Source organism: Vidua chalybeata, chromosome 7 (assembly GCF_026979565.1).
Source record: "Vidua chalybeata isolate OUT-0048 chromosome 7, bVidCha1 merged haplotype, whole genome shotgun sequence".
Lineage (NCBI taxonomy): Eukaryota > Metazoa > Chordata > Aves > Passeriformes > Viduidae > Vidua > Vidua chalybeata.
In genome coordinates, this window is record NC_071536.1 from 8,883,178 (window position 1) to 8,897,491 (window position 14,314).

The window sequence follows — 14,314 nt, forward strand, 5'->3', positions numbered from 1 at the left end:
AGTGCTGCCATGTGAAAAAGAGCTGCCAGAGAGATTTGGAGGATAAAAAACCACATTCTTGAGTTCATGGAAGTGCTTAGTTTTTTTTAAGGCCACAGTTATTATTTTTGATTCCTGTGAGTAGAAGTTCCAATGGCTCTGGAAGGAGCTGTGCAGGACAGTGTTCACCTCTTTTCAGTGGGAATATAGGGCTGGTGGGTTAGTGTGTACCTTTTGTGTCTGCTTATGAGATGTTGATATTATCAATTATTTTTATTTTTAATGCTCGTTTTTTTGGCTGTTAGCTTAATGAAAACACAAGGACCAGAACATAATTTTTACCATCTAATTGTCTTTAAGGCAACAACACCAAAAGCAATCATGTAATATTGCATGTAAATGAGCATCAATGAACTTTGATGTGAAATGCTGCCAAATTGATTGTTTTCAGTAAAAAAGGCTCTTGCTTTCCCTTAACTTTTTTATTTTTCAGCTCCTGTCTGCACCAGTTTTTATGGGAATTGCACAACTTATTTCCAGCAAAGTAAAGCTGAATGTTTTCCTGTTCATGTAGAAAGGTGATGAACCATGGCCCTCACAATACCGTATATTCACACAAATGTGTTGGTCATGGTAGTCATGTCTTACAAAACTTTTTGCCCCAACTTGTCTCTAAATTTTTCATTGTTGCAGTTCAGATTCATCATTTGTTTCCCTCCCCAAGTCAGTGAGATTCAGGAAGGAGTCATGGCAGAAGGTTAAAACCTGTTGAATAACTCGGTATTTAAGCTGCATGCCTTTTGCATACAGTAAAAGCATCAGGGATTAATGAAAGCATTTTAATGGATTTCTATGTTCCTAAATCATAGCAGAACCATGAGATCACTATGGATAGCCTGACTACCAGATTTTCAGGCTGGGTTGTGGTCCTCTGTATTATTGAGTAGGTTTTTTCAATGCATTTGAAAAATTACCTGAATGAATGGTGGTTTTATGTTCCCCTTTGGTTTTTTATAGTGTATAAGATGCATGTTAAGGCTAATCAAAAGAACTTTGACAAATACAGAATTAATCTTACTTTTACTACAGATTCATGTGCCTTCTACACTTTTTCAGAAAAAGTGAAGCCACTCTGAAATGTCATTTCACACCACCTGTCCTCTCTGGATTCACATTCACTCCCAGTTGATGATAAAAAGGTGCCTATAAGCACATTGAAGAAACAACACCAAAGTAAAATAATAATCTGTTTATTTGAAGGTAAGGGCAGAAGACCAGTTACATCTGCCTGTGACATTTAGGTTTTCTGTTAGCACGTGGAACAATTGCTCTGTGTGATGCCTGGAGCCAGACTGCTCAGTGCACTGAAAGGAGAATGTAAAAATGGCTGGAAGGGTAGGACAGAGCATGGTCTTGGCCATGAGCAGTTTGTGATGCCACTGTGCTTCAGTAAAGCAATTGAGACTAAGCTGAATTGGAAATAAGTTAATATTTCTAGTCATTCTTTTAACAGCCTTAATGTATTGATCTGATTTATGATCCCCATCAGATTTCTCTAAGGAGAAACTGTATAGAGCTTCCTTTACCATGGATCTTGAGGAGTACAGGGACCATGTTGTAGGCTGGACAAAGGGGGTTTCTTTTATCCTGTATGCCTTACCTGTATCCTATCCATGTGGCTTTACACAGCCTGATTATAAAAATGCTGCAGTCTGAATTACCTTTTTTCTGCCACCAAATTCACAATGTCTAAGGCTTGGAAGTCAAAGATTCTTACAACTTCCCTGCCACAAATCCACTGTAGCATTTTGGGCATCAGTTCTGAACACAAGACTAGAAAGCTATTGCTTAATGTTGGTAATAAATTTATTGATGAAATGTCACCATATGGATCACTGTCATGCATGCAAAAAATAAAATCAGTGTGTTCTCTTTTGCTCTCTCCCTTCAAGTGCTAGGGGACCCCAACTTCTCCCTTGGAAATGAGACCCCTTGACTTTGTTCTGGCATTGTCCTTGGGACTTAGGCTGAGTTTCATGTGGCTTCTTGAAAGTGCTGTGCACTGCTGGAGGGAGCCATAAGGAGTATTTAATGCTGATGTAAATCAGATGCAGCAGAACACAATAGCCCTCTTCATTGCTCTGTTTATAAAGTCATTTAAAAATGAGAAGAGTGACTTCAAAATAGCAGAATGAGCAGAACATGTCCAAACTCCATTAGAAACTGGACAGAAATTCACATTTTCTTATAAAGTGATAATTGTTTGTTATAGGGACCATATGGAGCTTGACAAGAATAGCTGAGATGAGACTAAAAGTTTTAGACATGAGCTTTCTTTAACCAATCATCAAATTGGTTAATGGTTCCCCCCCCACCATAATCAAGATAAAGCAGCTGCAGTGAATAATGCAATGAAAGACTTTCCATGTGGATGTAAGTTTGTCCTTTTTGCAGTGACAGCAAAATGTCCAACATTGTTCTAAAGAAAAGGGCAACACCTGCCTTTAAGCAGACTTTGGTTAGTGGATTGCAATTCTTTGTACAATCTCTGACTGTGTGCAACAATGCAGGCCTGGAGCACGCAGGATTTAATACATAGCTCTGTTCCAAACAGACTGTTTTAGTGAGCTGGGGAGAATTCACATCTAATTACTACTATACGTGTCTTTTTTTTCCAATTTTCCTGATTTAGTTTCAAAGCATAGAAAACACCATTTTCCCTGTCATTTGATTGCCCAAGTAATGTTGATTGTTAAAATACATTTTGTATAATTTCTCCACTTAGCCTTACAGTGCCCCCTTTGAGCATCTCTTTTAATTATACTGAATCAAGCTATGATTTTGCTGGCTTAAAATATCCAAGACTGAATGCCAGCAGCAATGTGTTTGGCTACTGCCTTACTCGAGTTCTGCCAAAGCAGAAACTCTCTAGGCTATTCACTTCTTATTTTTTAAAATGTTTTTTTGGGGGTATCAAACCCTAAAACAAGAGATGCATGAATCACTGTTGGTTTTGATTGACTTTCAGACTCATTTATCAACACACATTTCTTCCTCTATGCAAAAATTGTACATAGGAGATCCAAAATAATGGAAAAAAGAAACAGTGCTTGCTTTAGCAATGAGAAGAGAAGGGATTGGAATTGGCTCAGCATGGAAATGTAATGGTGGTGAATAGTAAACCTTGCAGATAGTGTTTACAGCTGTAGAGGATGTTTTCTTGTAATCTCATTCTTGCCTTTATAGTTATTACACAGAATAACTTCTTCTGTTTGCTCAGGAGATGTCTGTGTCTGGCATCCTGCAGAGTGGGAATATGCTTTTTTCATTTCCTAGGAACATACACTGAAGGAAGAGAACAAGACAATGTTTAGCACATCCTTTGTGCCAATAAAATGAGCTACTATGCATTACTGTTTTGTTAGAAAGCAGCTATAGCTAAGTGATTAACAAGGGAAGAGGCAGGGGAAGGAAATGCTGCTTTTCCAGATGCTGGAAGAGAACAAGCTAATGAGCAAGATTTTTCTTTTTTAAACAAACAAAAACCCAAACAAACCTGTTTTTTGGTTTACTTTTTAAGTGCTTGGACTGAAAAAAAGTGATATCTAAGAATCAGTTAGCAGCCTTACTTAAGAAAAAAATTAAGGCAAGACTATAGGTATGTATGGTGTACCTAGTTAAAATTATAAACTGTTCTAATATTAAATTAAATGGGTGATTATGTCTCAAAACACCAAGTCTGAGGGAACACCTGCAGTGAGGATTAAAAGATGACTTCAGCTCATGGTAGGAGCTCCATTATTGTGCTCCATTCCACCCTGACTGTGCTTTTGGCTCTATCAAAGGTGGTTCAAGAGTCAGTCTGGGGCTCCCAGACAGAGTTTCAGCTGCTGTAGCTGGTATTCTCCTCAGCTTACAAGTTTAGCTGGCATCTGGAAAAGGGCATGCTCTTCCTTTCCTTTCTTTTTTTTTCAGCTTTATTTCTGTGAATACTTGTGGGCACTCAGTGTGTGGTGATTGGCAGTGGGGCTGTGCTGTGGCACACAGGGTGTGGTGATTGGCAGTGGGGCTGTGCTGTGGCACACAGTTTGTGGTGATTGGCAGTGGGGCTGTGCTGTGGCACACAGTTTGTGCTGATTGGCAGTGGGGCTGTGCTGTGGCACACAGGCTGTGGTGATTGGCAGTGGGGCTGTGCTGTGGCACACAGTTTGTGGTGATTGGCAGTGGGGCTGTGCTGTGGCACACAGTTTGTGGTGATTGGCAGTGGGGCTGCAGCCCAGCCTCATCCCCCATGGGCACAGCTGTGAGAAGCAGGTGAGCAGCATTGACAGCAATGAGCCATGGAGTGCCCAGGTGCACTGAGCAACCACCAAAGGGAGCAGAGGGCACACAGGGGCACTGCATGAACAGGAGGGGTAGAAAAGAGGAGAACATGCAGCAATAAAGAAAAGCCTTTGTTTCTGTCTGTCTTGACTGCAACAAATACTATGGGAATATACAAGTTGAGGGGAGCAGTTTTCCCAGCTGTGCCATGGTCTCCTGCTAAAGAGGACAGAGGAGCTGTGTGTCATAAAGGAAAAATTTGCTATTTCAGTGATAAGTGGGTGTTATTTTGTCGGATAACAGTGTGGTGGTGAATTTAACCCTGTATGAAACTGTGGCATGATCCTGCACTGTGCTTGGGCTCCAGGAAGTTGCCCTTGCAATATGCTTTTTCTGAAGTACAGAGATAAAATTGTTCTAAACAGAATGCCCTGAAAGATGTGTCTGTTTTAAAATATCCATGTAATGTGGACAAGGGACAATGATGGTAACAATGAGGTTTCCATCCCATCTTTCTTTAAGTAGCTTGGAATCTGAGCTTTGTGATGTGTTGTATTTGGAGTGGTGGCAGAGCATCAGAAAAAAACCCCAGGCTTTCCTGAGGAAGTGTTAATGCAGCCACAGGATTGAGCTAAAATGTGATGTCCTTCATCACCTGATACCTGCAAAGCTCCAGGGTAAGTGCATGATTTTCAGAAAGCAATTTATTCACTGAGTAGGAATTCTACCAAATTTCCTGAAAGTTTATTTGGAGTGAGGACTGAAAAAGCAAGAAGGATAACAGGCTGCAGAAGTAGCTTGAGTATCACTGGCAAGTAAGGGTGCACTTGCCTCCTAATTAGTTGAATCTTGCTTGCAGGGGATAGGGTTTTGCTTCTGCAGATTGCTGAAAATATTAATTGCTATTTCATATCCCTTTCCACACACATTTTTCTGTTGCAGCCCTTTTTGAAAAGCTTCAAAGATTAAACTGCAGTATTACTGCAAAAGTGAATAATATAGCTGCTGTATTGAATAAAACAGAGCTGGTGCAGTAAGAAAGGATTCTGCCCTGAGGGGAGGAGTGGGAAGCTCCAGTGTAACATATTGAACGTTTCAGCAGTGATATGTCCAGGATTAAAATGTTCATGAGGGGCTGTTGTGTGTGTGGACACTGAACAGGTCAGTAAGCAAGCATTTGAAAAGCTTTCCTTTAGCAGACTGATAATTATGCAGGGCTATTATAATTTCACAGGTGATATTTCACAGGATCAGCTAAACCAATAGATATGAAAAGTAGAAGTTCAAAAGGCTTCATAAAAATCTAATGCTAGTAGAAATAGTTTCATTATTAAAAAATGGAACAAAAGCCTTTTTATTTTAAATTAAACACCTGTGTGCTTTTTGTAACAATATCACAGCTGTAGGCTCCTGGCATAATCAGAAGACAATAAAATAACTAATCAATGGAACTAAAGGAACTAAACTAAAAGGAACCTGTATAAATTCACCTCATAAATGAGGTGAACAGACAAGTTTTCTGAAGGGCTTGGTTTTAAAACCAATAGAATATTTGGTTTCTGGTTTTCAGCATGGCTTTTCATTTGGAGTCCTCTCTCCTAGCATGAACAAGAAATAGCAAATCAGTACATCCAGTTGTGTTTGACTTCTTACCTTTGGCACAAAGCTTCAGCATCTCTTTTTAGTTTTTAGATACACAAGCCTTTTAGAGTGAGGATGTGCCTTTCTGTTTTCCAGTCAGACTCCAGGACAGCTTCCTTGAGTCTGAGTTTACAGTGACAGCCCAGAACTCAGCATAGCTGGCTGAGGCAAAATTGCATCAAATCCTGAACATTTTGCAATCTAAAGTCCAGAATTCAAGTCCAGCCACTGCCACTCAGGATAAGCTCGTTCCTTCTGGCCTGATCAATGCTTAGCAAATAAAACCTGGCTGCTCAAAAGATTGAGGACGTGATAAACTCAGACACTTGCACATGTCACAGTGTGGATGTTTAAAGAAGACCGAGTTGTTCATTAACATTGATAGTCTTTAAAAGAAATCCTTCCTTGTGTCTGAGCTTGATTAAGGCCTCTTGCCTCTCAAACTGCACTGTCTAAGGGTGAGCAAATGTAAAGTAATCACGATTGGTATCCTAGTTTCTGCTCTGGGGAAAAAAAGGCAATTTTCTTTGTGAGCTTTGAAGTCTCAAAGTGGCAACAGTTGGTGAGTGTTTGTATGAAATGTGCAGTGGTCTCTGCAGCGCTCATTCACTCCTCTGAGCCCCTGTCGGCTGGAATTTCTCACATGGAGAAGTTATCTGTTCTTTAAACAAGAAAATGTAAATTAATGTCTTTTGTAGGAAACATGCTGAATAAGGATCTCCTACAGACCTAGTTCTGTATGTAGGCTGAGACAGTTCCTGGACTCAAGCCATGCATTTTTCTCCCTACAGTCAAAAACATTCATTATAGCCTACGTAGCTTTACTGAAGTCTACCAGCTTTGTTTGCAGGAAAGATTCCAGCCTTTTGGAGACTTTGCTATCTTTTTGCTATGCTATTTTTGTATAGATACCTACCTTAATTCTTCCAATGACACAAATTGTGTTTTAGCCATTCTTTCACCAGATCACAGAATCTCCCTTGCTAGAAATGGAACAATACAGCAAGAATTTTGATCAGTCTGGACTCTTATTATTTTTGTATTAAGTAAATGGGCTGGGTAAGAGGAGCAGGCACTATTTCCTCATCAGTTTTCCAATATTTAAAAAAATATATGGCAGGAACAATCCTTGTGCTCTCAGTACGCTGCATCTGACTCTTACTGGGATGGGTGATGTGCAGGAGGAAAGGTTTGTTTTTATCTCATTCCCTCAGGACCCCAACTGCCTTTATTTTTGTAAGGCAAAAAACTAATTCATCACTTAAGCAGGCGCTTCAGGGCTCATGGACAAATTATATAGAAGAACAGGCAGCTTTTAGCTGTTTTCTCTCTCAGCTGTGCTTTCCTAAAGAGAATAATCATAGAACCCATAGGGTCATGGTTGAACCCTTTATATAGTTGTGTGTGTTATATTAAAACAGTAAATCACTTTCATGAATGTGCTTTTTCTGTGTGGAAGCTGGTGGGTAATTTAGTCTAAAGTCAGCTGAACATCTCTAGTTACTTCAGAGATAGTGTCCTGCAGATGGCTTCAATTAGTACTTGTTTCAGGGTTGTCTAAAGAAAGTAGCCAGTCTGATTGTTTAATAAGTGTCAGTTAGAAATATCTCTATATATACCCATGAAATGTGACCTTCAGATGTGTTGTGGTCTGCTGGGTGATACCCCCAAAATGTCTTGGCATGGGGTTTTAATCTATGCTGTTCTCTGTTCACCTTTTTTTACCCCAGATTGGAAGTGGGCACATTTTGTGGGATTGTCAGCTCCAAACCTGTGCATCTGTTTGAGGGGGAAAAAAAAGCAGTAATCTGTGTTAAGCAGTTATTGTGGATTTTAGAGAGGGTATTTTCTGTTCAAAGCCTGGCTCGGGCCAATTCTTCTGCTTCAAATTAGCATGCATTTAGGAATAGCACTTAAGCATGAACATAGTTTAGGAACTTTTCTGGCTGCAGCCCTCTGAGAATTAGCAGAAGGACCTTTTTTAGTTAAACCAGTATTGGAGGCAAATGTGGTTTATTACTTTCACAATAAAGATGTTTCTTAATAAGTGAATATGAAATAAAGTGAATGTTTTGAAGAAAAGACAAGCTGAAAGCATTAATTGAGGTGATCTATGAAAGCAAATGGTTTGTAATACATATAACAGGACATGCATAGGACCAAACACCATAAATACCATTGATATAAACACCATAAATTCCATTGACATAGAATTTAGTAATAATGTGAGAATGAGAATCTATATATATATATATATATATATATATATATATATATCAGAGAATAGCTAAATCAGACAGTGAATCAAAGGAAATGTTCCTATAAATTACACTTTTTAAAAAGAGAGGGACTGTTTAATCTGGTGACATTTAATAAAGTATATTCTTGGATTCAAACAGGCAGTGGAAGAGCTCAGTAGCAGCACTGATGAGGAAGCAGTTTCATCTCTCTTGCCTTGCTTCTTTCAGCAGAACTGCAGTTGGTTCCCACTGGCCTGGCTGGGCTGGGTTCAAGATCCTTGCTTCAAGAATGCTGTAAATATCTTCTCTTACAAGCACTGTGTTCACCTGTGGTGGAAGCAGAAACATACCACATCCATATGTTACTAATTTGCTGCTTCTTGGCAAAAATTTGCACTCCCAAAGAGTTCACTGTGTTGTAATAAAGCTGGAGAACAAAGAAATTGCTCTTTGCCCACATATAAGGCATGCATAATCCCCAGTGAGGAGTTAACATTTGGGGAACATAGGAAGAGCTCTGGTGCTGGCAACATCTGCCTGGCATGTGCAGTCACATCTTCACGGCTGGGTTACCTTTCATGGGCATTTCTTGCAATGAAAGTGGAAGAAATAATTGTTCTTATGTGCCCTAGGTAAGTTGATCTCTTTTTCTTTAGCTGGCAGGTAAAGTGGAAGGCTCTCAGGTTTATAGAATTAGTAAGAAGGAACTTCCAGAAACATCTAATTTTGAAGTTCTTTAGCCATTGATTTTTCCATTCTGTGATTCTTTCTTGTTCCTACTGCTTCCATCATTGCTGCCATTTATAGACTGGTGCATAGCCAGCAGAGAGCCTGGCTGAATTTGCCTGCACTTTTGCTTGGACTCAAAAAGGGTTTGGATCCACAGCTTAAAGCTTGCATAGTCAGTTCCCTTTTAAACCCTTTAAACCCTTCTTTAGGGGAATCATACATTAAAGAAAACACGTGCACCATAATTTCTTTGTCTGTAAACTGCCTGGACACTGCTCAGTATTAGTATTTAGGATGAGACCTCTTATAAAGTCATTCCCTTTTCAATTTCTGTTGGTTAAAGTGGTGCAACTCCTATTCTAAAACCACCTTTTGTCAATTACTTATGTTAAGGAGTGGGTGTGCATTTAAAATTTTCTAGTGGAAATTGCAGACCAGTTTTAAATAGTGTGAAAAATAATAAAACATAACTCCTCAGAGTTTCACATCTTTTCACAGGGTGATCATTCCCAGACACCAGCAACTTTTTACACCTCAGAATATGGCATGGGAGATGTAGTATTATAAATTATAGTTGGAATTATTCTGAAAGTAAACTTGTATATACCTACAGTACAATTTCAATGCCTTTGTGTTGGGTGATTTTTGTTTGCAAGAAGAGATATTTCTCTGGTGCTGTGTGGATTCAAACTGAAGATTTTTCTCTTGCCACTAAATGTGCTGAGTGATCTGACATGAACTTTTGGATCTCACAGAACACTGGGCCTTTCCCTCTCCTAATTAAAGTTTCTGTGACTCGCTTGAGGGGATACTTGTGAAGGGATGCATGCAGCTATGTCTCAAAAATATTTCTTTTGCAGAGGGAGGAAAGATTAATTTGTTCTACTTGGAAAAATAGGACTTTCTCCTCTTCTGTAACATCAGTGATAAAAACCTTTGGGAGAGCGGGGAATATTACTTAGGAAATCTGCAATTTCCAGACTTACCTCTGATCAGACTCTTCCTTTAATTCCTGAAATATGTTCCAAATTTGCAAAATTAGCAAGATGGCAGTTCAGAAGGTCTTGCAGCTCTCATGTTTGTAATTTTTGTTTGGTTTTATTAATTTTAATGGGTGTGCTTACTCTTGAACTGAAAAGCAGAATTACAAAGTGAACACTGCTTCTCAGATCCTGTCCTTAATCCTAATACACAAGGTAAAATCTCCCCTGGGGTGACCTCTTCTCTTAAATTCTGGATCTAGACCTTCAAGCTGTCTTATGCAGGCCTTTGCTGAAAGGAGAAAAATACTTTGCTGATTGGAGGCATATTGCTGCCTCTGGACAAAAAACCAAAGTCCCTCCTTGGCAAAATGAGGAGACATTATGGCAAAAAGGAAAGCTGATGGTGTTTTGACAGGTGGAAATACAAATCCAGTGTAAGATCCATCTCGGGGAAGGCAGATGATCTGTCTCAGTACTGAATGAACTGATGTTTTGCAAAGCACCTGGAGACAATTCCAGCCAGTGGCCACTGCTTGCTCTCCTAATTGTGTGCAGTTTAATTAGCCACAGGTGGGTGAAGGAAGGATGAGCTGTGCTTTCTGGGTTTTTTAGTCTGAAACATGGAATTCTCTGGACCACTGGCAGCTTGTTTGTTGAATCATTCACTTGTGTACAGGCAGAGCTCAAACCTGTAGCCATTTCCCATGACAAAGAAGGCAGAGACTGTTATTATTAAATCTCCTGCTCAGTCTTAGAGTAAAATTTTCTGTTGTCTTATGAGTACTGGGTTGGTTTTTTTTGGGTTGTTTGTTTTTTTTTTTTTTTTGCCTGAAGTAGAAAAGTATTCTAACTACTGTAAAGCATATTCCCACAACTCCTGGTACACTTAAAATGTGGCAACTATACCTTTGTTCTATGAACATGCAGAATTTACTCACTGAGTGTAGGAAAAATGGCTGAGCATGCTCTTGTGGCTAAGAAACATTGACATCTAAACTGTCTTCCACTCTATCAAGGAAATGCTGTATTTATGTTTTTTGGTTTGTTTTTTTTTTTTTTTTTTTGTTATTCTTGCTGACTCGATTTCTTCATTTATGAATAGGAAAAAAAATGATCTTGCCTAGTTTATCTCTCCAATTATGAAAATTGTATATCCAAAGAAATATGAAATAATTAAATCATGGCAATAAGTAAATATCCTTCAGTATGAAAGATTAAGCAAAACAAGGGTTGATATATTTTTGTTTCCTTTTTAGCTATTGCAAGCTAATTTTAAGTTATAAATAATAATACCTATCGTAAGTACTGATTTGTTAATTCTGGTGTTTAAATACATGATTCAACCAACTCAATGCCTTTGAGAAACCTCCCATCGAGTTTTAATAGATACCAACAGGTGTCTCTGTATTTCTGGTGAGCTCTCCTCACCCTAGCACCATGAACTGGGACTAGATTCCTCTCCTGCCTTGCTGCAAATCCTGACAGGCTGTGCAAATTGCAGTTCACAGTAGTTTTGTTCTCTGAAGTGGCTGGGTCAGCTGTTCTTTGCCTCCCTTCCTTGCAAGGTTGGCTAGGAGGTGCTTCCAGCCATTGACTAGTGCTCTTCTGGTTGCCAGGGACTGTCAGAGGCCACTCCAAGGGCTGTTGTGTGTTTGATTCATGGTTTGTCAGGCTAAACCATACCCTAAATCTCCACAGTTTGGTCCTTCCAGTCTCAGCAACAGCCGGTTTCACAGTGGGTTTTGCACCCAGCTTCTCAGCTTGTGAGGCTGTAGGCTGTAAGGCTGCGATCAAGAAACTGTAATTCATCCTGTAGAAACATCCAGAAAAAAAGTGAAAGGTAATTTGTAAATAAGCACCTCTTAAACTGCTCTGATGCATGTGGGTATCTGTCACAGCTTTTGGTAAATTGTGATGCAGGACCTGCAAAAAAGGGATGCAGACACATTCCCATTTTCTTCTCTGAAATGGCTGTAGGCTGTTGGTGAACAAAGCCTCTGCCTATGCCCCTCCAGGGTGACATCTGTGTGCTAAAGAGAGCATATTTAATGATTCAGTAGTTGGAAATTCCCTTTAAATATCCTCCAGGTTATACCTCGTGTTTGAGAGAGACCTGAATGTGTGCTGAATACTGATTGTCCCTGATCTCTTGTAGGAGATATACTATTTGCCTTTAAAAGAAATGAGCCTTATTTTACAGAAAATAATTTTTGGTGTCTGACTGATCATCTGTGACCAGGCATGTCTTTTAGTATATTTTAGATTAAAAAACAATATTATTTACTGCAGAGCATTTCAGTGGTAATTATGTAGTCCAGCTGATGTAGTAAAATGAAAAATATTCTAGATTGAATTGGATACTCTTTACATTGCACTTACTTGCTTTAGGGAAAGAAGACAGGTTTTGGGACTAATGTTTCTTCCTTTGCTTGCTCTACAAAGCAAAGAATGTAAGGTACAGTGACAGGCTGCTAATTCACATTTTATAGTGAAATTAGAAAACTGCCTGAGAATAAGGATGGGTAATGAGATACCTTCTTTCACACAAACCTGAAACAAGGCGGGGAATAGAGTGCTGGAAGGCTGGGAAAAACTCTGGGTAATTTTTGTTTGTTTCCTGGAGGACAAGGCAACTTCACAAAGATATATTATCATAATATAATCATATCAATATTATCTGTGTTATAAATACTACAAAGTATCAACAGTGGTCATGGATGGAAGTTCTATTTACAGGAATCTAAACATCAAATGGGCATGAAGAGTGCACCTGAGCAGGTACCAGTGTTCCCCCTTTTGAAGCACTGTGGTAGGACCATGGAAGGAAAGCTGCACTGCTTTATTCCCCTGTGACCCTTCTCTTTGGATCAAATGGAGAATTTTCATCTCTGAGGTAAAAAATTTTGTATTTCAATGCCATGACAATGGCTTATGATAATTTTAATGTGTTAAGTTGAAATATGTACTTTCTCAGTGAAATTCTTGCAGTCGCTCTCTTGGGATGTTTCTTTTTGTTCTGTGTGTGTGTTGTAGAAAATCAGTGTTGACTGGACAGTAGTTGCTTTCCTTACTGAGACTTGTTTTCATTTAGATTTGGAGTAAAAATTAATATTGTTTGCCTTTGTTATTTGGGAAAGAATGCAATAAAGTAAGTCATGAGTCATGAGAAAAGCACTTACCTGAAGCAAGGAAGAGGTGAAAAGACAAGGGTCATGGTGCTGCTCAGGAATAGTTCTTGCCTGTGCCTTTTTCCTAAAGAAAAATTAAGCTACAAGCTAAATTATCCTCCTGAGAATACCTGCATCAGGCTGTCACTGTTTCCATGCAACTGAGTTTTACCAAGCCCTCAGTTCTTCAGCAGGAAAAGTATTTTTTTGAAGTATTTTTTGACCATTTCTAATGAATGCAGTAATTAATTTCACAGATATAAAAAACTAGAAGGCAAGACAAATCTTAGGAGCTAAGCATCTGTGCTGAAAATAATAAAAGTGATGGATCTATGAATCAGCAGGGCTTCAAGGCTCTAATTACTGGGATTCACCTGAGAGCTGTCTCCAACACTTCTAGAGTTACAGATTTGAAAATGGTGTGAGAGCATGTTCTCTTTCTATAAACAGGAGGACAACCAAGGAGATGTGTATCTGAAAATGTAGTATTGACTTTGAAATATCTGAAGTGTTTTAATGAGGAAGAGTTTTAGAATGCATTTTGTATCTTCACTGTGTGGCTCAGATCGCATTGAATCTCGTGATATAACCTGGATTCCTTCCACATCCTAAAGGGTTCTGGTTGTGTATCTGCAGTTCAGGTCCTCTTCTCACTGTTATCTAGCAAATGTAGGTTTAGCTTGGGGTTGAATGGAAGCTTACTGCTGTTCAAAAACAACCCAGCTTGGGAAAAGCCTGCTTGCAAACACGAGACAGTAACAAAATGTGCTAATTGGTTTCTTAGGAAAAAAGCACCAGCAGTGAAAGTTTTCACACGGGGTATTTCTCCAGGAAGTGTGTCAGTGTAATATACAGACCTACGTTCTCCATCTCATCTGTGAATGGGGAGTTTTCACGGGGGTGGGGAGAAACCTCAGTCCCAGAAACACAATAGGAGCCCTTTAGGGCTTTTTCTTTTTTGGCCCTCTTCTCACACAATAGGGCAATAGTCGCTCTCCATTGTTGACGGCTCCTGCGCTTATCAGGGGCAGGATTGGGCAGATAAGCTATGTTATGTCAGAGCTTGCTGTAAATACTTTCGGGTGCAGTCGAGAAACCACTGAAAACATTATTGCAGAAAGCGAGCGGGAGATGTTGGGTTCCACCCCAAAACAAGCCGGTTTCTCTTTCCGCTTAGTTTTTGACGGCTTCAGGTGAGGGTGAAAGAAATGAACTGGAGAACTGCAGAGCAGGCGGGTCTGAGGCGCGGGAG